Source organism: Syngnathus leptorhynchus, chromosome 8 (genome assembly GCF_054491065.1).
Source record: "Syngnathus leptorhynchus isolate UIUO chromosome 8, UIUO_Slep, whole genome shotgun sequence".
Classification (NCBI taxonomy): Eukaryota; Metazoa; Chordata; class Actinopteri; order Syngnathiformes; family Syngnathidae; genus Syngnathus; species Syngnathus leptorhynchus.
In genome coordinates, this window is record NC_141202.1 from 7,003,067 (window position 1) to 7,022,070 (window position 19,004).

The 19,004-nt window shown below is 37.8% G+C and overlaps 1 protein-coding gene across 2 annotated transcripts in view; it reads right to left on the reverse strand.

The window, feature by feature from the left end:
- Positions 1-17,658, reverse strand: part of ascc3 (activating signal cointegrator 1 complex subunit 3) — a 152,420-nt gene extending 134,762 nt beyond the window's left edge. Inside the window, exons 1-2 of one of the 2 annotated variants that reach the window (XM_085917666.1) lie at positions 17,535-17,658; positions 16,123-16,223 (exon numbers count right to left, since the gene is read on the reverse strand). The gene's annotated coding sequence lies outside the window, so the exon portion shown is untranslated. Of the gene's footprint in view, positions 1-16,122; positions 16,224-17,012; positions 17,087-17,534 lie in introns of those variants that run through there. The other variant, XM_085917667.1, reaches the window with a different exon arrangement.
- Positions 17,659-19,004: the final 1,346 nt, after the last annotated feature.

The window sequence follows — 19,004 nt, forward strand, 5'->3', positions numbered from 1 at the left end:
TTGCAGAACACCTTGGCGAGAAGCAAAAATATGACCGTTTTTCATTTTGCTGACAAACTCCCTTGTAAATTAGCTTTAAATATTAATTATTGTGCGCTAAATTATTGAGGGTCTTAAAGCGTGGCTCAAACTCCTGAGGCTGCATACTCGCTATGCAATAAACAGGAATCTATTTAAATGCACAGAACTTGTTCCTGCCACTTCTGCTCCTTCAAACCCTTATAACATAATGAAACATAGTAACTGGAATATCAATCAGAGGCCTTAATAATAAAACTAGATATGAATAGTATGGATTGAGAGGATAAGCTCCAAATTTTGAGGAAACTTGTCATCAGCCGGCATAATTTTCCAATTTAAAAAAACGTATTTATTAAAATGGCTTATGAATTTTTAAATACTCACATGTATCTTATTGGATCCAATACAGCAAGTTTGCACATGTCCTTACACTATTTAAAAAAAAATGTGTGTGGTGGAGTGTAATAGACTGTAATTTGTATGAATTAGTGTAATTAGTATGAATTTGAATGTCAACTTTTTTCCGACTACTTATCCTGTTAGGGTGAACTGGAGCCTATTAGGACTTACTGTGCATAAGAAGCGGGGTATACAGTTCCTTAGATTGATCAGCCGTCAATTGCATCGTGGAATAAACATGGCTGTTTGTCTCTGTACAACAGAGATGCCATTTCAGTCATCAATAGTCATCAATCACCCACTGATGCAAAATCTAAATTTGTGGATGTTTTTATTCGGTGAATTTCTGCTTATCGTGTAAAATCTTCCTTTGTTTCCAAGGGTCAGTATGATGTTGTTGTTTATCCATTCACAACAGAACCGGCAAAACTATCCAGGTTGGTATGTTATCCTTGACAGCAAACCCATCAGAGAGTGCAGTGTATGGATTGTGGTGTATTTTTTATGTTTATTTATCCATATGTTTTTTGCCCTCTTTATTCAGTGTGTCTGCCGAGAGAGATAGATGGCATAAACTACTTCAGTCATTTATTACTGGAAAACAAAGCACGAGAGCAGCATTGTGTCAAGCTTATGTGATTCATTCTAAACCAATGCACATTGTTCTTTTTATAGTAAACGTGTTTGCTTTCGTGTTTGCAAATCATTCGTGACAGTGATCAAAATATTGTCAGTCCAGAAATAACGGAGATTCAAGAGCATTTTCAAATGTAGACTTTAAACTTCCACGTAAGATTTGTCATTAAAATATGACAGCAAAATAAAAGTATCATCTTCTTGTATAGAAAAATTCATTTTAATTGCCTTTACATATTATCGCATAGCGTTCTCATAATTTGTCTAACTGCTAAAGGCAACGTTATGGCTTGGGCATGAATGGCTGCTCATAGAACGGGCATGCGGAAGGCAAAAATAGTTTTTTTTTTATGTATATGGTTTCATTTTAAGTTTTGTTTTAACGTTAGATTCATAGTAATGGTCCCACTTCTCATTTCTCACATTTTAAATCGATTTCAGACTCTCCAATTCACTTGCTTTATCTCGTTTTCCGCTCATCGTCCACACCGTTTGCTACCTTCGATTTATTCAGCTCAATCACTTGAACAGTGGAGGCAATCATCGGTATGCTCATTTTAACAAGTTGGGAGCTTCACTTGCTGCAAATGGCTTTGGTTAAGAAGCAGCTTTTATAGGTGCAGGCCTCATTTTCGTGACAGTCACTTAGGGGGAAATGCTATGCTACGCTTGTGCTGACATGAAAAGTAAAAAGCTCTTCCTGATAGTCTCATTAATATGTAAATTTAAACCCACAAGTGTATCCTCACATCATTAAAAAGTCACCGCACTCCTTTTTCCTCATTTAGTTAATGGAGCATAAAAATTAAAAAAGGAAAGACATTTAATTGTGAAAAAAAAAAAAATGCATCTTTACTGTTTACATCCTGCATGACTTGGACGACTAATTGGATGACGAGACCAAATGGAGCCTGAACTACAATAAATAGCAATAGGTCACAAAGTATTGTTGAAAGAGGAACAGCTCAATACAAATTATTGGGGACATTTAAAACTCATTGCTATTGGTTATCAGATAGTAATGTTCAAATTAGCATTTACTATTAAATTACTATTTGTAAAGGACCATATTGTGTTCATTAATTTGTCAGGGCTTTGGTTTAAAATTCAAATCCTGTTGCAGGCTGCACGTTTGAAAATGAGAACTGGCAAGGTTGCTACGTGATTAGCCTCCTGCCAAGGTGCCCTTTATAATTAAATGATAAATGTGTGTTGTTCTATTTGCATGTGAATGTATGACATGAGTTGGGTATTGAGTTAGGCCATCAATTATTATGCCGTATCACAGCGGGATGCTGTCAAGAGAAAAGCACTGTTCTCCTGTGTCTTATCATTTTTTTTCTGATATCCTCTGAATCTCACTCAGGGTCCTTTAGGTAGGATAAGAAATTGGGTTTGTTTGTCGATTGCGCCATACTACCCATAGACTTTGAAATAAAAGTGGATGTCTCTTTGCTCAGTGGGCTCCACCCAAACTCAGAAAGCAAGGAAAAAAGTATCTTTAGTAAGAGCAAATTGAATCTTTTATGTAAAAGAGAGAAATATAGAATTTAACTTTAGTTCAATTTCTGTGGGTTTTTTGAATAAATTCAATCGCTTTCTTCAACACTTTCTCCTCCCTATTTGATGATGTACTGAAGGTCATGGTCGTTTGGTATTGAGTGAAATGTCTTACTTTTCCCTTTTGTGTTCATAATATTAACCAAGCAGAAATATTTTTGTGCCCAGCGCAAGTCTTGTACCAAGTGCGGTCTGACGATGCATATGGATGGAGTCTTCTTTCTGTTGGTATTTTCGGTAAATATCACATCAATCAAAAGGTGGAGAATGTCTTTTTTCTTTTAACATTTTTTTCAATTCCGATTATCAAGATTTTGAATCGTTTTGACAGACCGGGTACTGGAAGTAAGAACAATAATGATTATTGTCAAATTGTACTCTTAATTGTACTTTAGAAGCCTCAAACTCGTTAAACCATGACAGGATCTCGCCATTTTTGGTTTCCCAATCATTTGTATGCGCAAGATGTCCTCCATATATCTGTCCCTGTTATAATTGGGTCAGTAATCTGTAAAGCGGTGCGTATACGTAACTTTCTTATCATTCTGTGTGAAAGTTTTTACATTACAGAGTGTTTTTACATCAGAGCTCCCAAAGATATCATAACCCAATCGAGTGCCTTCATCACTTCATCAACGTCATAAAAGGGGCACGTGTCACATGCTTATTTGAAAAGGATATCTTTCACATTGATTCTTCCCCACGCTTCACCAATATCAGAGGAGCACTATACTAGAGTACCAGGAGAGTAATACGTGCCCTGTTTAAGTTCTACCCCTGATCTTCCTGTATCAATTCATTCCATTTAAACAATAGCGTGCTTCTTAACATGTGACCTTGTTCGCATGGAGGTTGTTGGAGCATACCGTGATGAACAATGCCAGCAAATGAATACTTGTTTTAATATCCTGAGACTGTAATTAAATGGCCTTGTTCCTAATTCAATGTCACTTAAGCAACTTCCTTTCAGAAGGTGTGTTCAAAATCAATATGAGTTTCAAACAAAGGACATGCAAGGCAGCTCAATACATATACCACAAGCCTAAAACGAAATGAAATAAAGTCACCTTCATTTTCCATTTTTAAAGTCTACTTTGCTATAACGGTATGTTCTATGAAACGACATGACCCATATTCAGTTTTCCGGATTCAAAATCAGCTTTATTGGAACCCCTGCTGTAGACCTTTGTTCAAAGTGATTCTGGCAGATTCAAAGCAACGATTTAACGGATAGGATAAAAAGCTGACGTTTTCATAATTTACATGATGTTATAATTACAGTATCTTCATAATTCCAAGGATTAAAGGTCACTTAGAATCAGTGCTGTCTTTCCGCTTGCTGTCTCATACACCCATCACTACATAAAACAGCTTCACTGCAGGGAAGCCAACAAATACAAGATGCAAAGGGACAAATAAGCAGCAACAAATGCATAGACATTAATGAATACACTAAGACTGAATGAAGGGAGGGAGGGACGGATGGATGGATGGATGGATGGATGGATGGATGGATGGATGGATGGATGGATGGATGGATGGATGGATGGATGGATGGATGGATGGATGGATGGATGGATGGATGGATGGATGGATGGATGTGAGGGATGGGATGAAAGGGAGGAATGGACGGACAGACAGAGAGAGGGAGTGACGGATGGACGGATGTCACAGCTTACTACATCACAAAATGGATTGATGATGTCAACAATGTCCCGCGGAATCAGGGAAGCAAAATATCAACACAATGGCTATTGAATGTATCATCACTAGTTGCATCACTTTGTAGAAACCGCCATCTGCGGAAAGACTTGCAATGCATAGTAAACACACCTTGCGAGATCTTCACTGCCACCCTGCTGAGCTTCTCAGACATTTTTGACTTCCGTGAACAACAGAGCCATGAGCATTGCTGACGACACCTCCATCCCCTCCCACACCTCTCCTGCCTTCAAAAAGAAAGTACTGACGCCTCCACCTCGATCCACAAGACTTGTGGACAGCACCTTCACATCAAGCTGTCAAGATTCTAAGCTGTGGCCACTTGTTTCCCCTGGCCCATGAATCTAACCTATACACTTTCACTAAAAATCTACGTGGACTTATTGCAGCCACAATGTTTATCACTGTACTGTATCTCAAAATCTGCTTTTGTGGTCCGGAAATAACTATATAAATCACAATCCACTTGAAATGTGTTGCAAGGTCTGGCTTACCCCACCCTCAATAGTATACGTCCGAATTCAATCATAAAAGGTACTGTAAATTCAAGGAATCTCATAAATTAAAACAATGTGCTATTAAGAAGTGCGGGAGCCACTGGACTGTCAATATGGAGTTTGAATTCCATCTGGTTGTGGTGTATGATAAACTTGTGAAGATCTACAAAATATTCACTATTTTGAAAATGAAATAGTACAGGAAATTAAATGTCATGAAGATACCATATGCTGTATGTATAGATGAATAGATGTCATACAATAGATCAATATTTGGTGTATGTACAGTGTTTGCCGTTGAAGCCATTTGTCATATATGTGATGCGTACTTTGCTGATTCTCTGCCGAATTACAAACCCCAGTAAGAGCATATAGCCCTCAGCTCACTTATTCAGTGGAGAATAATTGAGTTTCTGCTGATTCTGTTCCTCCCTAAAATATTTACAGCTGTTGTGCTGAAAAAAAAAAAAAAAGTTGAAGCTGCATCATTTATGGTGGACAATAGCAGTAATGTGTACACTATAAAAGGCTTTTAATGTTTAAAACAAAGGCAGCAGGAAGTGATTTCTTTTGATTAGTACTAACCTAATGGACCAGTGGAACAGCAATTTGCTTTCTGTTCAGTCGAACGAGGAATTTCATGACACCTCATTCTCTTGGCACTGCATTCAAAATGCAGAAAACAAGGCGTAGTCTCAGCAAGGAAAAACTCAGAAAGGTCATTTAAAATTTTATTCAAAAGGGTACAGGGAACAATTGGAACATAAGAGACAAGCATGCAGCACATAGCAAAAATGAAGTCATGAGATTGAACAGAAACATAGAAATACAAAAAAATGGAGTGATCTACACTAAACCTGACCTTAAAGTAGTTCAAATAGATCACGAGAGGCCACGTGCTCATTATGTTGTGCTACTATTTTTCCAAGATTGTGACAAAACGTATCGTTGGTATTAATCACAAAATCCGTACAACTGCAACACATTCATCAGAAGCTAAAACCCGTAGCGCTTTGGTGACTCTAGATAACCTTGAGCCGATTGCTGGCCACCCAAGACGGAGATGTTTCATTAGAATGTGGGCCCTATCCACTTTCAAAGCTACTTGCCGTGGCAACGGGTGGACGAAAACCAAAAGAGGCTTAAAGAAGATAATGCAAAGAAGCTTCCCTTCGGGAAAAAAAAAAAAAACCCTCCCCATCAATTTTCCGAGTTGAGACTGAAGACAAGTAAGCGATGATGTCTTTTAAATGTCCTGCCACAGATTTATTTTAGAACTCAAATGCTTTACAGTGAAATGTCTGGTGAAAAATAAAATACAATTAATAATTAAATACATAAAATGAATCCAGCCCTGTGTTGCCATGTTGGATGTTATTTTCTATTTCAAAATGTATATAACACAAGGCACACTTAATGACAATAAAAGCTTGACCTGATAGCTGATCAAGACTGAACATACTATAATACCATGCTCATTGATAGATCAACAAATCACTTTTGCCCACTACTACAATTTACAGTGTACAGAAAAATTCTGCTCCAAAAGGCTGCACAAGTCACCGTGTGAGAGCTAACGAATACGAATAAAGGCAAAGCTGATGACAGATAAGGCACCCCCAGACTTTGACAGATTTGCTCCTTAAAAATCACCTATATGGTCACCTGAAATTCCATTTCATTGTACTGATAAGAGACAAGTGATAGCAGATAACAATCTGTCAACACAAAGTAAATTAAAATTGCAGGGACTTAAAAGCTGATAGTATCTTGAAGCAAAATCCAATTTATTCTAACATAACATGCTGAACTACTTTGATGATGTATTTTGCTGTCTGTTGATGATTTTGATGGTTAATTTATACTATACATGCACAATATCAATTAACCTTTTTATCATAAAGTCAATTACTAGAAAAAACCCATTGTTCATACTGGCTGTTAGCATACAGTTCATGCATGTAACTTACTCACCATACTTTCTCAAACACTGACTTTTATGAGCTTGAAAATATACATCATAAAGGCGATTAAACCACCAATAATAGATTTGGATGTTTTTTTTTTGACAAATAAAAACTAGAACTGAACATTAGTCATGTTCTTGCATCTCACTGATAGGTGTGCATGGCATTTCTGCAAAAAGTGTGTTTACGCACTTGCTGTTATCTGAAAATACATACGAGCACAATTGGCTATTAAAAATGCACACGTGATCTTCTGTATATTAACCACAACCAGTGAATCATAACCTCTTACTTTACACTTCCCCATTCAATCATAAATGTCAATGCATTGCAGAAATTAAATCAAACCTGTTGATCAATGGGGCTTTTGTGTGAAGCACAGCAGCAAGAAATAAAACAAATATTTACTTACAGACATTGAGGTGCTTCTGGATGAGGTGGGGATTAGAAATAAACATTGGGATGTGAAAGAAATGATCTTAACATGTTGAAACAAAACAGTGGCAACACGTCACTGCAGGAAGGAAAAGCAAACATTTTGCTTCAACATCCAAATGGCACATAATTAATTATCAGAACCATATTTTAGTGCAACCAGAGTGCATAAGAAGTTTGATGGGGTTTTGTTTTTGTGTGAGACAGCACCCAAAATAATCGATGGGGAGACATACAAATATAAAAATAAATAAACAGTTAAAATAAAGTATGGCTTTTTATTTTTATACACAATTAAGTATATAAATGATTGCAATAGTCATCAGCGTAATTTTAAAATGGTAGTGAACATGTTACGCTTAACCCTTGTATGCTAAGGTCAGAAAATCTGAACAATGCATACTAAGTGCATTTGACTTAAAAAAAAAAAAAAAAAAACATGCAGCCTGCAGATGTTTCTTTTCAATTTACCTACTAATTATGATGTTATCTTATTCAAGGAAAAACCAAATGTGACACCTCATTCCACAGCCACAATCTTGTCGGCCTGAGAACAAGCGTGTACATGTGTGCAATGTAGATTGGTTTGACAGTTCCGGCAAAGCTGCAACCTGGCTCCAGCTGACCTTGACTATTTTTTCATTGATTATCAAATACTTTTGTTTTTAAATATTCCTCTCCCTCTTTTTGGCAATATCGTCCAAATCACATAACATTTCAAGCATAATACAAAATAAATAATAAAGCAAAAGCAAAACAGATATTTTTCTTTTTTCTATTGTTAATATTATGGAATGTTGACAGTGCACTAAAAGGAAGATATTCATTATCTGTCATCATATTCATTTCTATGCTAATGTGAAACTAGTTTCATATGAAAATGTAGTTTGAGACTTTCAAATAAAAATAAGTGGCTATTGCACATTGGTTTTGAGACATTTCCAACCACATGCTACTCCCGGGCTGTATTCCATAAAACATAATGACTATAATGCAAATACTAGACTGTTTCTTGCAGCTATCGATGCAGCCTGAACCTTTCAGCGGTTAGACGCAAATGTTTCATTTGTTCAACAATATAAACAGAGAGTGCAATAAAAGACCCCCGGTCACACATCATGAAACTTGATTTTTTTCTTTTTTAAAAGCAGTTTTATAAACACTGTTAAATGAATACTCAGCCCCAATTTTTTTGTTGCGTTTTTCCATTTAAAAGAGGGCAATTTTTTACGTCACGGGTCGTTATTACGTTATGGGCTCTTACTACGTTATAGTGCAACCTTTTTGCCATTGTCTCGTGGTCACGATTTTGCTGAATATTCATTGGCCAGAATCAGTCAACACTGAATGTGTTTGGGATGCTTTAATGAAAAAAATAGAAGGTCCTTATAAACCCACTCAAGTCATGAAAATCAATTATTTTCCCAGCTCCTTCACATAGTATTGGTCAAGCCCCGTTCACCCCCCACCCCCTGAGAGAGAACAAAATTGTGGAGCCCTGACCAAGATATTAGGGGTATATTACAGTCAGAGTTCACCTCTGCCTTCTCTTGGTAGAAAACCAAGAGATTGGATTAGCTAGAAGATGCCATCTTCTTCAATCAGCTTTGCAATCAGACGCTTGCTCAGATCTTGACAGTGACAAATGTGGCTTTTAATGTCCTGCTGCATGCAAGCTCCACATTAATTGCATTTTTCTGCAAGGTAGATGAGTGTCACAGAGTGACAATGGATGTTACAATTAACTCGGAATAGTATTATGGTCTGCGGCTCACTGTGCTGGAAGTCTGTGGAGGCTTTCGGGGTGTATATCGAAGGTTAGGTAAATGGAACAAATCTGATCATATCAGATCTGATACACAACTTGAATTTTTTTTTTTTTTTTATCTTTGTTTAAACCCAACCGTGCATCGATTATGTAAGCATATGTATTGGAGCTTGTAATTGACGATTGTGTTTTTACTTCCAGGTATATTCTGTTCGATTGATTTGTCAAACTATAAATAGCGCTGGATATCTATGCACAGTTTGACTATTAGGTATTGCCTGTGCAGACACTATTTACAATTTGAATAAACTCCTGAAAATCATTCAGCTATTTATGGGGGGGGGGCACAAGCAATTTTAATGCTGCGAGAAGATGGAAAATCAATCAATGCTATCACACAATTGTTACCAAGAGGCAATCCAACTGTTTGGAAAATGCTGAAAAAGGAGCCACTGGTGTTTGTGCAGCATTGTGCTATTGATCATAATGTATTTTGGAGAGATGTTCCTTGTGAAAAACTTTGTTGTCAGAGAACAAACATTTGTTATTTTCTGATGTGTGGGACGGAAAAACAACTGCTACTGGTATTTACTGGGTCTCTTATCAAGTTTTGGCTCTGAATTAAATACCCCGCTCCTCTGTATGTGCCCGAGGCATGCTTGAAGGCATTCATGCTGCTTTAACCCTGCTGTTTGCCACTGGGTTTGAGGCTTTTGAAATTGGGTCAGCGAATCCATCAATATTACAAGAAGTGGACCTTATTAGCAGATCAATTCTCCATACAACAAAACAAATAGGCACATTTTGAAAGTCCTTGTCGTACTAACGTATTTCTACAAAACCATTTGCTTGATGTTACAGCCAACTGGAGAAATGTACTTGTGATGAATGATAATGTTTCTTAAAACAACTCTTTTGTGTTTGAAATATACTTTTTTTTTTAGCATATTTTGTATATTCTGTATGTATAAAGTATCACCCCTTGACAAATTCCATCAGCCGCTACTGTCGCAAAGTATAATGAACAACATAGCGGAATAGCGTTTCTTAATGTAACAACATAACAAATAGAGGAAAAAAAAAAAAAAAAAAACAGCAAATAGCGTTAGGTTTATAATGATAAAAATCACTTTTTACTCACCTTTACAAATAATTCTCCACTGTCAAGCCCAACTACTAAGGAGATTCTGATGCGCAATTACCTATAAATAATTCGCTTCACTCATGGTTGAAGCAAGACCGAGAATCATGATGGTTGACTACACTCAATCTATTAAAGCAGATGAAATCCTGATTTCTAAGATAAAGAGGACATTAGCGAAATGGAAAGTCTGATGGATTAAAGGTATTGTATCACTTCACAACACAAACGCTGCAGTCAGCACATTTGTCACAAGATTAGGACAACGTATTCTCAAACAAGTCTACAGTTAACCTGGAAGTGAGAACATTTGGATCATGTCTTTATATTTTACATCAGCAGGACCTCGTAAATATCACAGCAAACCATCAAACAAATATGTCTTCAAGTATATATATAGTAAGTAAGCCTACAGTATTCTCAATAACGATCTAACAAATTTAAGATGGGCTTGTTTAGCTGGGCAAAAAATGACTTTTGTCTTATGAATGGCAACAAGTGGATATACCAGTGAACTGAAATTTCTGCCTTCTAATGAACAGCATTTAATTGTTCAACCTGCCTGGCTCACATTCAGTGATGGATGTATCTGAACGCCACTTAACAATTAAAAGGGTTCCGAAACCAGTTTTCATGCGCCTATTACATAAATACAAACACACGCGCACAGATTTTCTTGGCGCAATGGTTAGGATTGTTTTTCTGTATTTCACAGGTAATATGGCTTCATCATGGCGCAAATTTGAACCAAAGCAGATTGCAGCCGAGTATAAAGCAGTTGGAATGAGAATCAAGGCCTGCGAATTCATGGCCATAGTCCTCAGTTGGAAATGGCTGGGGTGCTCAGCAAAAAGAGTCATTCCTCTACAAAAGAAAATAGAGTATCAACATCCGCTCTGGATGCTTCCAAATTTCACAGGGGCAATTTCATTAAGTGCCTGTCGCTGCCAGGGCTCATTCACAACTCTGTCGGACATCCCCTAACAGACTCGTCAGAGAACAAAAAGAAAAGCTGTACCTGCCAACAATGTTTTGGATGTTTTTGCTCAGCGTGTCAGGGTCAAATGAGACTTAATCATGTTACTTTACCAAAAATACATCCCCCTATTTAAAGTTCTCTAATCTTACAAGACACGAGTCATTGTTCGTCTTTATTTTGACTTTGACAAGTGCTGCAGGAGCAGCATGCATTGAAGCAAGGCATTTTCGATGTCAAATATATGTAATTGTAAGAATATGACCTTGCTCTATTTGAAGACCTTGCTAACTGTTTATATTTTAATTCAGGAACAAGAAAAACGAAAAACAGTGATAGAACAAACAAACATAATAGGGGAATGCGTGGCTGTTCTATATTTACTGTCATTATGATATGTGTGATACATAGTCTTGAGTGTTAAGTGTTGTAAATGGCCTTTCACAGTCTTTCTATATTCACAGTTTTAATAACTTGTCCAAAAAAACACAAGCAGTCACAGAGCTCTATATATATTTCTCACAACTGCATATAACACTAGAATGAATACTTATACTGGAGAATCAGTGTCATGCATTGCCTAGAAACTAACTTTGTCACTCTTCATACAAAAAAAAAAAATCATTTCACAGTTCTTGATTGTTTAGCTTTTATTGTGACCATGAGTTCTCATCTCATCTCAATGAAGGGGGATGATTGATGGGGGATGAAATTTTGACAAACACACGCAGCATGAAACACATTGGAATACAATTTACTGGATCAAATCTTGTTTGAAATTGGAAAGAAGATAAACATATGAGGAAAAACCAAGGATACCACACCTCCTCGTTTGAAATTGGAAAGAAGATGAACATATGAAGGAAAAACAAAGGATACTACAGCTCCTTACCGTGTGATTGCGTTACATTTCTCAGTTACCAGTTATCCCACCGAGACTTAGGAGGTGAACGCTTCTAAAATGAGGTGTCATTGCGAATTACATGACCAGCTGAGACCCAGCACCATTCCATCGACTAGGTTCATTCATCCAGGTGGCATCCAAGGTAATCGCTCACGATCTGGCGCACAGTTAAGTGACAGAAATTGGTGCTGATACGGTGCTTGTGTCAAAGGTGGAGGTATGTGTATGTGGAGTGGCGTGGGGTGAGGTCGGGTGGCTTTGAAATAAAAGGCACATCCATTTTCACTATTAGCTTCATCAAATTCCTGATACAGTCAAATTGTGGCACAATAAGAGTCAAAGGTATGTGAAGAAATTTATATTTGCTGGTGGTGTCTTTAAACATTTTTCAATCATAAGCAAATGAGGGTGACATTTCTTTCACTTGCACTGTGATCCGCCATTGTTTTGTTGAGGTTCTCTTATCTGCGTGCATACTAACCACCTCCCCTCTTCTATTTAATGCAAAAATTGGAATATAGGGTTTCCATTTTTATTTTTTTTCCATCCTTTATAAAGGTATCAACAGTAAGCAGGGCTGGGCATTCAACTGGATGCATTATGGCGTATGACAGAATGAACTTATGACAAAGCATAAAGAATCAGAAAATGTTTCGCAACTCATGCATCGAGAAACAACGAGTAGCTAACCGGTCCAGTCGTCGTTACTTCATAACAATGACATCTTTGTGAGAAATGAATTAGAAATTTGTCCCGAAAACAACATTGACCTTGTTATGATTTTGAGGACATGAAGGATGTGGAGGCTAGGGGTCAGTCAATGCCACAGGGGACGACGACAGATGAAAACCTTTTATCCCCAGTGTCACCTGAATGTATGTGCTCACTCAGTCTAATGCAGGATCATCTTCCCACCCCCTGCCATTCTCCAACACATCCTGATTTCATCAGCCGTTGTAATCAATCTGCCTCCCTGGGAGCATGAGGAGTTTATGCATATGTACAGAACGTCAGACATTATGCACACTATATGTGCATTCAAAATCTGTCTCAGATATATTATGACGTGATAAAACAAAACTATTTCCTTTATCGTCTTTGAACGTTCATGCATCACAAGCGATAATTCTAGAATAGTTTAACAACATTGCAAACTCATTTTACAACACTACACTTAACAATAAATGAATAATCTCGATTACTTCCACCAACAACCCAGGTTAAACTTGGCTTCTCTCTGACATAGAAAGACATCACTCTACCAGTCGACACAGAGAGCATAAATATATGCAGTTTTCAAAAGGTCCACTCAGAATGGATTGCATAGGAGGAAAATAACTATGGTAGGTAAATTTCCGACAAGCAAACCATGAATAGCTTCAATACATATCCCAGAAAAGTGATTACACCCTTTACTTTTGTTGGACTTGAATGCAATGCACTGTACTGTAAATTCTGTCACCTTTCATACAATTAACTCATCACAAATCCATTCGTGTCTAAATTAGTGGTGACAAAAATGAGTTTTCTCCAAGCTGGAAATATCCAAAATAGGCAAGATTAACCATTTTTTATGTTGGAGGCAAAGACATTGGATGTGGTTAGATCTACTTGTGAGGCCGGTTGGATGTGCTGACAGATTCTCTGGGATGGCTTAGGGTCTCATGTGCCTGTATATGTTCTCTAGGTACTGGCTTTATTGTGTGAGTGAAAAAGGATTCCATTCAATCATTTCAAAGGCCTCACTCTGCCCCTAGAGGCAATCATAGAATATCAACCTTTGCTTTCATTTGTAGGGAGCTTTCCACAGGGATTGGCATTCCTTATTATGTACACTATACACATCACAACTCTATTTGGGGCTAGAGGACATTAATGAAGAGGAACAGCCAACCTCTTACATTAATTCTCTTATGTGATGCAAATCAAGCTGGAAGCCCCCCTACCTAAATGCCTATCACTGCCAGTCCTCAGGGGGTCTGATGCCTCCCACTCTCCAGCATGTCAGCATCCGACAAAGATATATGTATTTGCTCTCACTCTTTCGGAATATATATAGTCTTAAGAGCCTTCTATTCACATCTAGTATTTCCTATTTAATTACAATCTTTCAAGGTAGCATGTCTGTCAAAAATGTCCATACTGGAGAGTTAATAAGCATCTGATTGAAAATTAAAAGCGGGTGTTTTGGATTTCGGATGTCTTGTAGCAAACAGTTAGCTTTTTGTCACAGCATGCTTCCTTGGAAAGAAAAATGTGCCATGACAATATGACAGACAAGGCCAATTAGCTTCTTCTCACATGTGATAGACTGAAAATATTTACGTCTTTATGAAATAGAGGGTTTTTATTTGCAGCTAAATTTCTAAAAAATACTTTTGGATTCACACGTACACGTACGTGTATGTAGCATCAAATGTTGGACTTAAAGGTGAGTCATGCAAAAGGTTTATACCCGTTGTATAAAGTGCCTGCACTGAATAGCTAATTGTATTCAGTGGAATCTGTGAGGTGCACACAGGTTTTTATAAGGTCAAGAACAAAAAGACCATATTAGTCAGTCAGGTGCTGGTTTTTACATTTTGGTCCCCACCGTGAGAGAACTGATGTCGGCATGTTAAAAAAGTTGCAAGTGTTGTTTTGGTGAGTGAATTATTCACTGCTGTTGATGGCGCAAGTACACTGTTCTTTACTAATAAATGAATGGCAGTGATGTGTCATGAAATTTTGCCTCGACTTGAACAAAAACCCTGATTTATGATATAAAGTTTCCACATTCTATTCTTAGAACTTTGTCCATCCTCACAGTATAGAGCGCTCCGTCACTTGGTGATGCTCCTCGGTTTAATGCTGAGATGGAACCTCTGCTTAAGAAACCTGGCCATGAGTGTATTGTGCTAAATAAATTACCAATCCAACAGAGGAGAAATACAGAATATTATCACATAGCACTACTTTGTAACACATCAGCCAGCAATAGAGCAGTCTGTGAATGAATAAATAAAATAAAAAAGTGCAATGCACACATTTGTAAAACTAACCTGCATTAGGTTATGAACCCCCCCAAAAAATAATGATCCAACAACAGGACTACTGTGCAACCGGAAATCATGAAGAAGGAAAAATGTTGTCCCTCTTTTCCAAGGTGTAGAAATAAAAGTTTCTAGTTCCCAAATCACACAGACATTTCTTAGTTTCATAATCTGACATCAGAAAGTGTTCTATAAACACCATTAAACCAACACACTCTTAAATCTACATAAAGTAGCATACAGGAGAAAATGAGATTTATTTTCCACTTCACGTCACACATCGCACTCAGACGGTTATCTTCAGGGATATACTGAATTGACCTATTTCAATGGCCGAAGGTGAATACCAACTGAGCGATCTTTGATTTCTAGATAAACGAGATAAATCATATTTTCTTCTCACGTCACAGACATGATCAGTCGTGATTGGTTTATCAATATATCGATATCGATATGGACTACGCTGATATACTAGTATCAGTAATAAAGAAACGTGCATGTACAATACTGAAGAGTAGAAATGATACATTCATGTCGTGACTGAGCGCTTTCGTTCATATTAGGGTAAAAACTGCTTGATTATGGGTAAAAACCATAATCACAAGAATTTTGTTCAATATTGAAATGACAATTAATTACACTATTAACACTAAAACACTTACCTGTTAACAGTTTTGGGAAAGTTCATTTTCTACACAAACTAGTTCAAAGTTTAGTTCACAAATGTTAACTTGTTCAGTTCATAGTTGATCATTTAAATGTTATTTTCATACTCCCAAATAGTTCAAAAGTAATCTAAAAAATCTGTTCGAACGTACTCTGAAGCATATTTTACTTGGATGGGGAACTATATTGATAAGGTGTGGCACATGCAGTCTTGCAATCTTGTAAGAATACATGTAGGCGTACAAGCACAGTGCATACAATATTTCTGAACTCCTCATAAAAACAACCGATGATTGGACCAATTGCAGTCAAGTCAAGGCAGTAATGACAGACGATGCTGCTAAGGGTTTCTGTTATGCATAAAATCTGCTGAAAACATGTTTTGCACACGCACTTACCCTGATTATAAAAGGACTCCATAATGGCTGATGCCAGTCTTGCCTGTGTCTGGGCAAACATTGTTTGTTTCTTCCACCACAGCACCAATGTTACTGGCAAACTGAAAGAAATATAAAGTCAGTTGCTGTTGCCATAGCACACACTGATACAGTCAGTAAATACACTAAGTTCAGGGTCAGAAATTCTACAGAGACTGTATGAACAAAAGGGACGGGTTTGTGCCTTCACAGAGAATAGCCCCTTATAAATCAGGTCACTGATGCCTTTTGAAGAAGCCACAAAAGATTTAAGCAAAGCAATAGGGAACAATTTCCAAATCATACCATTGGTAAGTCTTTTTTTCAATGTAATGCAGGGCAGAAGGAGGACACGAAGAGTCCTAGCTCGCAGAGCAATGGATGTGGCCCTTTCCTAACATTGACCACACCCATTTATTTGCAGTCAGAAAGCCCAAGAAGAAACCTTGAGAAGGGAACAAAGAACGAGAGATCCCATACCAGAAGGACCGAGTTGCAATGAATGCAGAAAGGGCAACATTTATCAAAATAAAATTGCACGAGCAGGATAAGCGGAAGAAGATGGATGGAATACGCTGAACTGCAGTGGCAGTTTCCGACATTTTCAAGAGTATATGAGAAATGTGTGGTGTGAAAAAAAAATAAAAAATTGCGAAAAGAAGACTTTGAATATTTCTTGCTTGTTTGTTCAAACTATCCTTTGGCAACAGCACTCCGTGTCATTATTGCATCCCTATAGGAAAGAAAACGACCAGATGAGCTCCCTAATCAGAACATGGATTCCCTGGCTCAATCATCCCTGTCAGAGGGAATAATTATGCTACCATCATCTTAATTAAAACTTAGCCTGATAATTAAAAGTCTTTGTTTACCTTGCAGGGGCAGCATTGATATGCGTGTCATCAAACACTATTCCTGGCATTCAATGCCCTTGCTTCAATTTGCTTCTGCTACAGGCTGAGAGGCTGTCATTCCCTTTTCCTTTTAGGTATGCTCTTTTCCTGTCAGAAAGGCACAATAGGCTTGAGGGAAACCTCAGACGACACCCAATTATCCAATGTTTGCTGATTGTACCAAAATGACTCTTGATGGACAGCTTTGATGTGTGAAGACCTTGCCAGGAGGTGAGCTCATGGCAAAAGAGGAGTGCAGACCAAAGGAAGCAGGAAACAAGGGTCATGGATGATGAAATGTGAAGGACAGAATAAGCAAGGCCAGAGCAGCAGTGAGATCTTTATCATTCAGTGCAGTAGAATTTTAATTCAAATGTGATACGTATAAACCCAATTGCAACAATCAGAAACAGGACTTTAGAAGCAGATGAGTGGTCAATTAATTGAAAGGAGCTGCATCATGCTATTTTAAGCTCTCCACAGATGATCATAGGATATTACCTTTAGCATGGTGATGTCATTTCCAATGAAATCGGAGTTATTTTGGTGGCTAGTTTTCAAACCTGGAAGTAAGACACCTGATTCACTAAAAACTCCACTCCCCTGTATACTCCACCCATTCATCAGTAGACTTGTGGTGCATTCAATGACTGCTCACAAGTAGGACATCTTGCAATTACATAGAAAAAAAAATCATCTATACCTCAAGCAGCAATGAGAGGTTACGTTGAATTGATGTGATGCATCAAAATCAGAACAGAACATATCAACTGAACTTGCAGGAACAGCTGCTATGAGAAACTCGGCATGTGTTTAGTCTGCAGAAGCGATACGGGGATGGCTCCTAACTTTGTGACGTCACAACGGGAGGACCTGATTGTTTCATGGATCGGGCGGGGCTGCTGCTTAGAGAGGAGGAATGAGCAGGGATGATCCAAGATAAGTGAATGGAGAAAAATGACACTTTGGAGAGGGTCGGGGTGCTGAATGAGTATTTCAACATGACTGAAAGCTAAAAAACTGAAAGAAAGAAAAAGTTGCTTCAGTATGATTGCAAAAAGTGATAGTTGGTCACCACCTTAACAGCAGTCTGCTGGCAACACTCACAGTGACTGGGGAGGACTTAAAGCCTCCATGCAGACTTAGGATATTAAGTGTTGTAACGGATCAAAGCTTGGACAAACTTGGCAACAGCACTTAAAGGGCAAAACAAATCTAGTAGTTTGTTCTGGGGGGTTTTAGACCCGTGAGAAAATGTGAGTTCTGTTATACAACAAGGCCGTGGGTGCCTCCGAGGGACCAATTTCTGCCTTTACTCCAGTCCAGGGCTTTTGAGTTCAATTGAGGAGGATCGGGAGACAGAATTACAGGATATGTGATTCAAGTAATTGGTGTGAATGTTAACACTCGGGCAAATGTCATTGTTTGGTGTCTGCCAGATACTCCCAACCTGACTTACCTTTAAGTCCTAGATGGTTATTCACTTGACACAACTATACCGTCGAGACATTCCCGGTCTCTCTTGAGGCAAAGAATTACAGAACTATAACAAAAAATACTCTTGAGATTTTAACCAGCTCAAATTATTTGTTGATTTTCTGCCCTTGTTCCAAATTGCACATTTTGTACGGGGCGAAAATAAAGAGGAGCTCACTTTTGAGAACCAACATGCAGTACATTGCAGTGTTGCCACCTTAGCAACATTTCTGCTTTTTCAGCTATTGAGTAATTTTCAAGAAAGAGACTAGCCAACAGTGATGAGCAGCGTGTGATTCAAAAATGTTACAAGAGCACCATAATCTTCAAATTAAGAATTCTATTTCAAAACTCTGCTCATTATCAGCCACATACTGCAAAACTAAAAGGATAGCGCATCATAATGCAGTAAGTATGGTGACCTCCATACTATGAGAGTAATAAAAGCCTTTACAAAAGCCGGTAGAGCAGCCCATTTGCTTTGTTATATTTGAA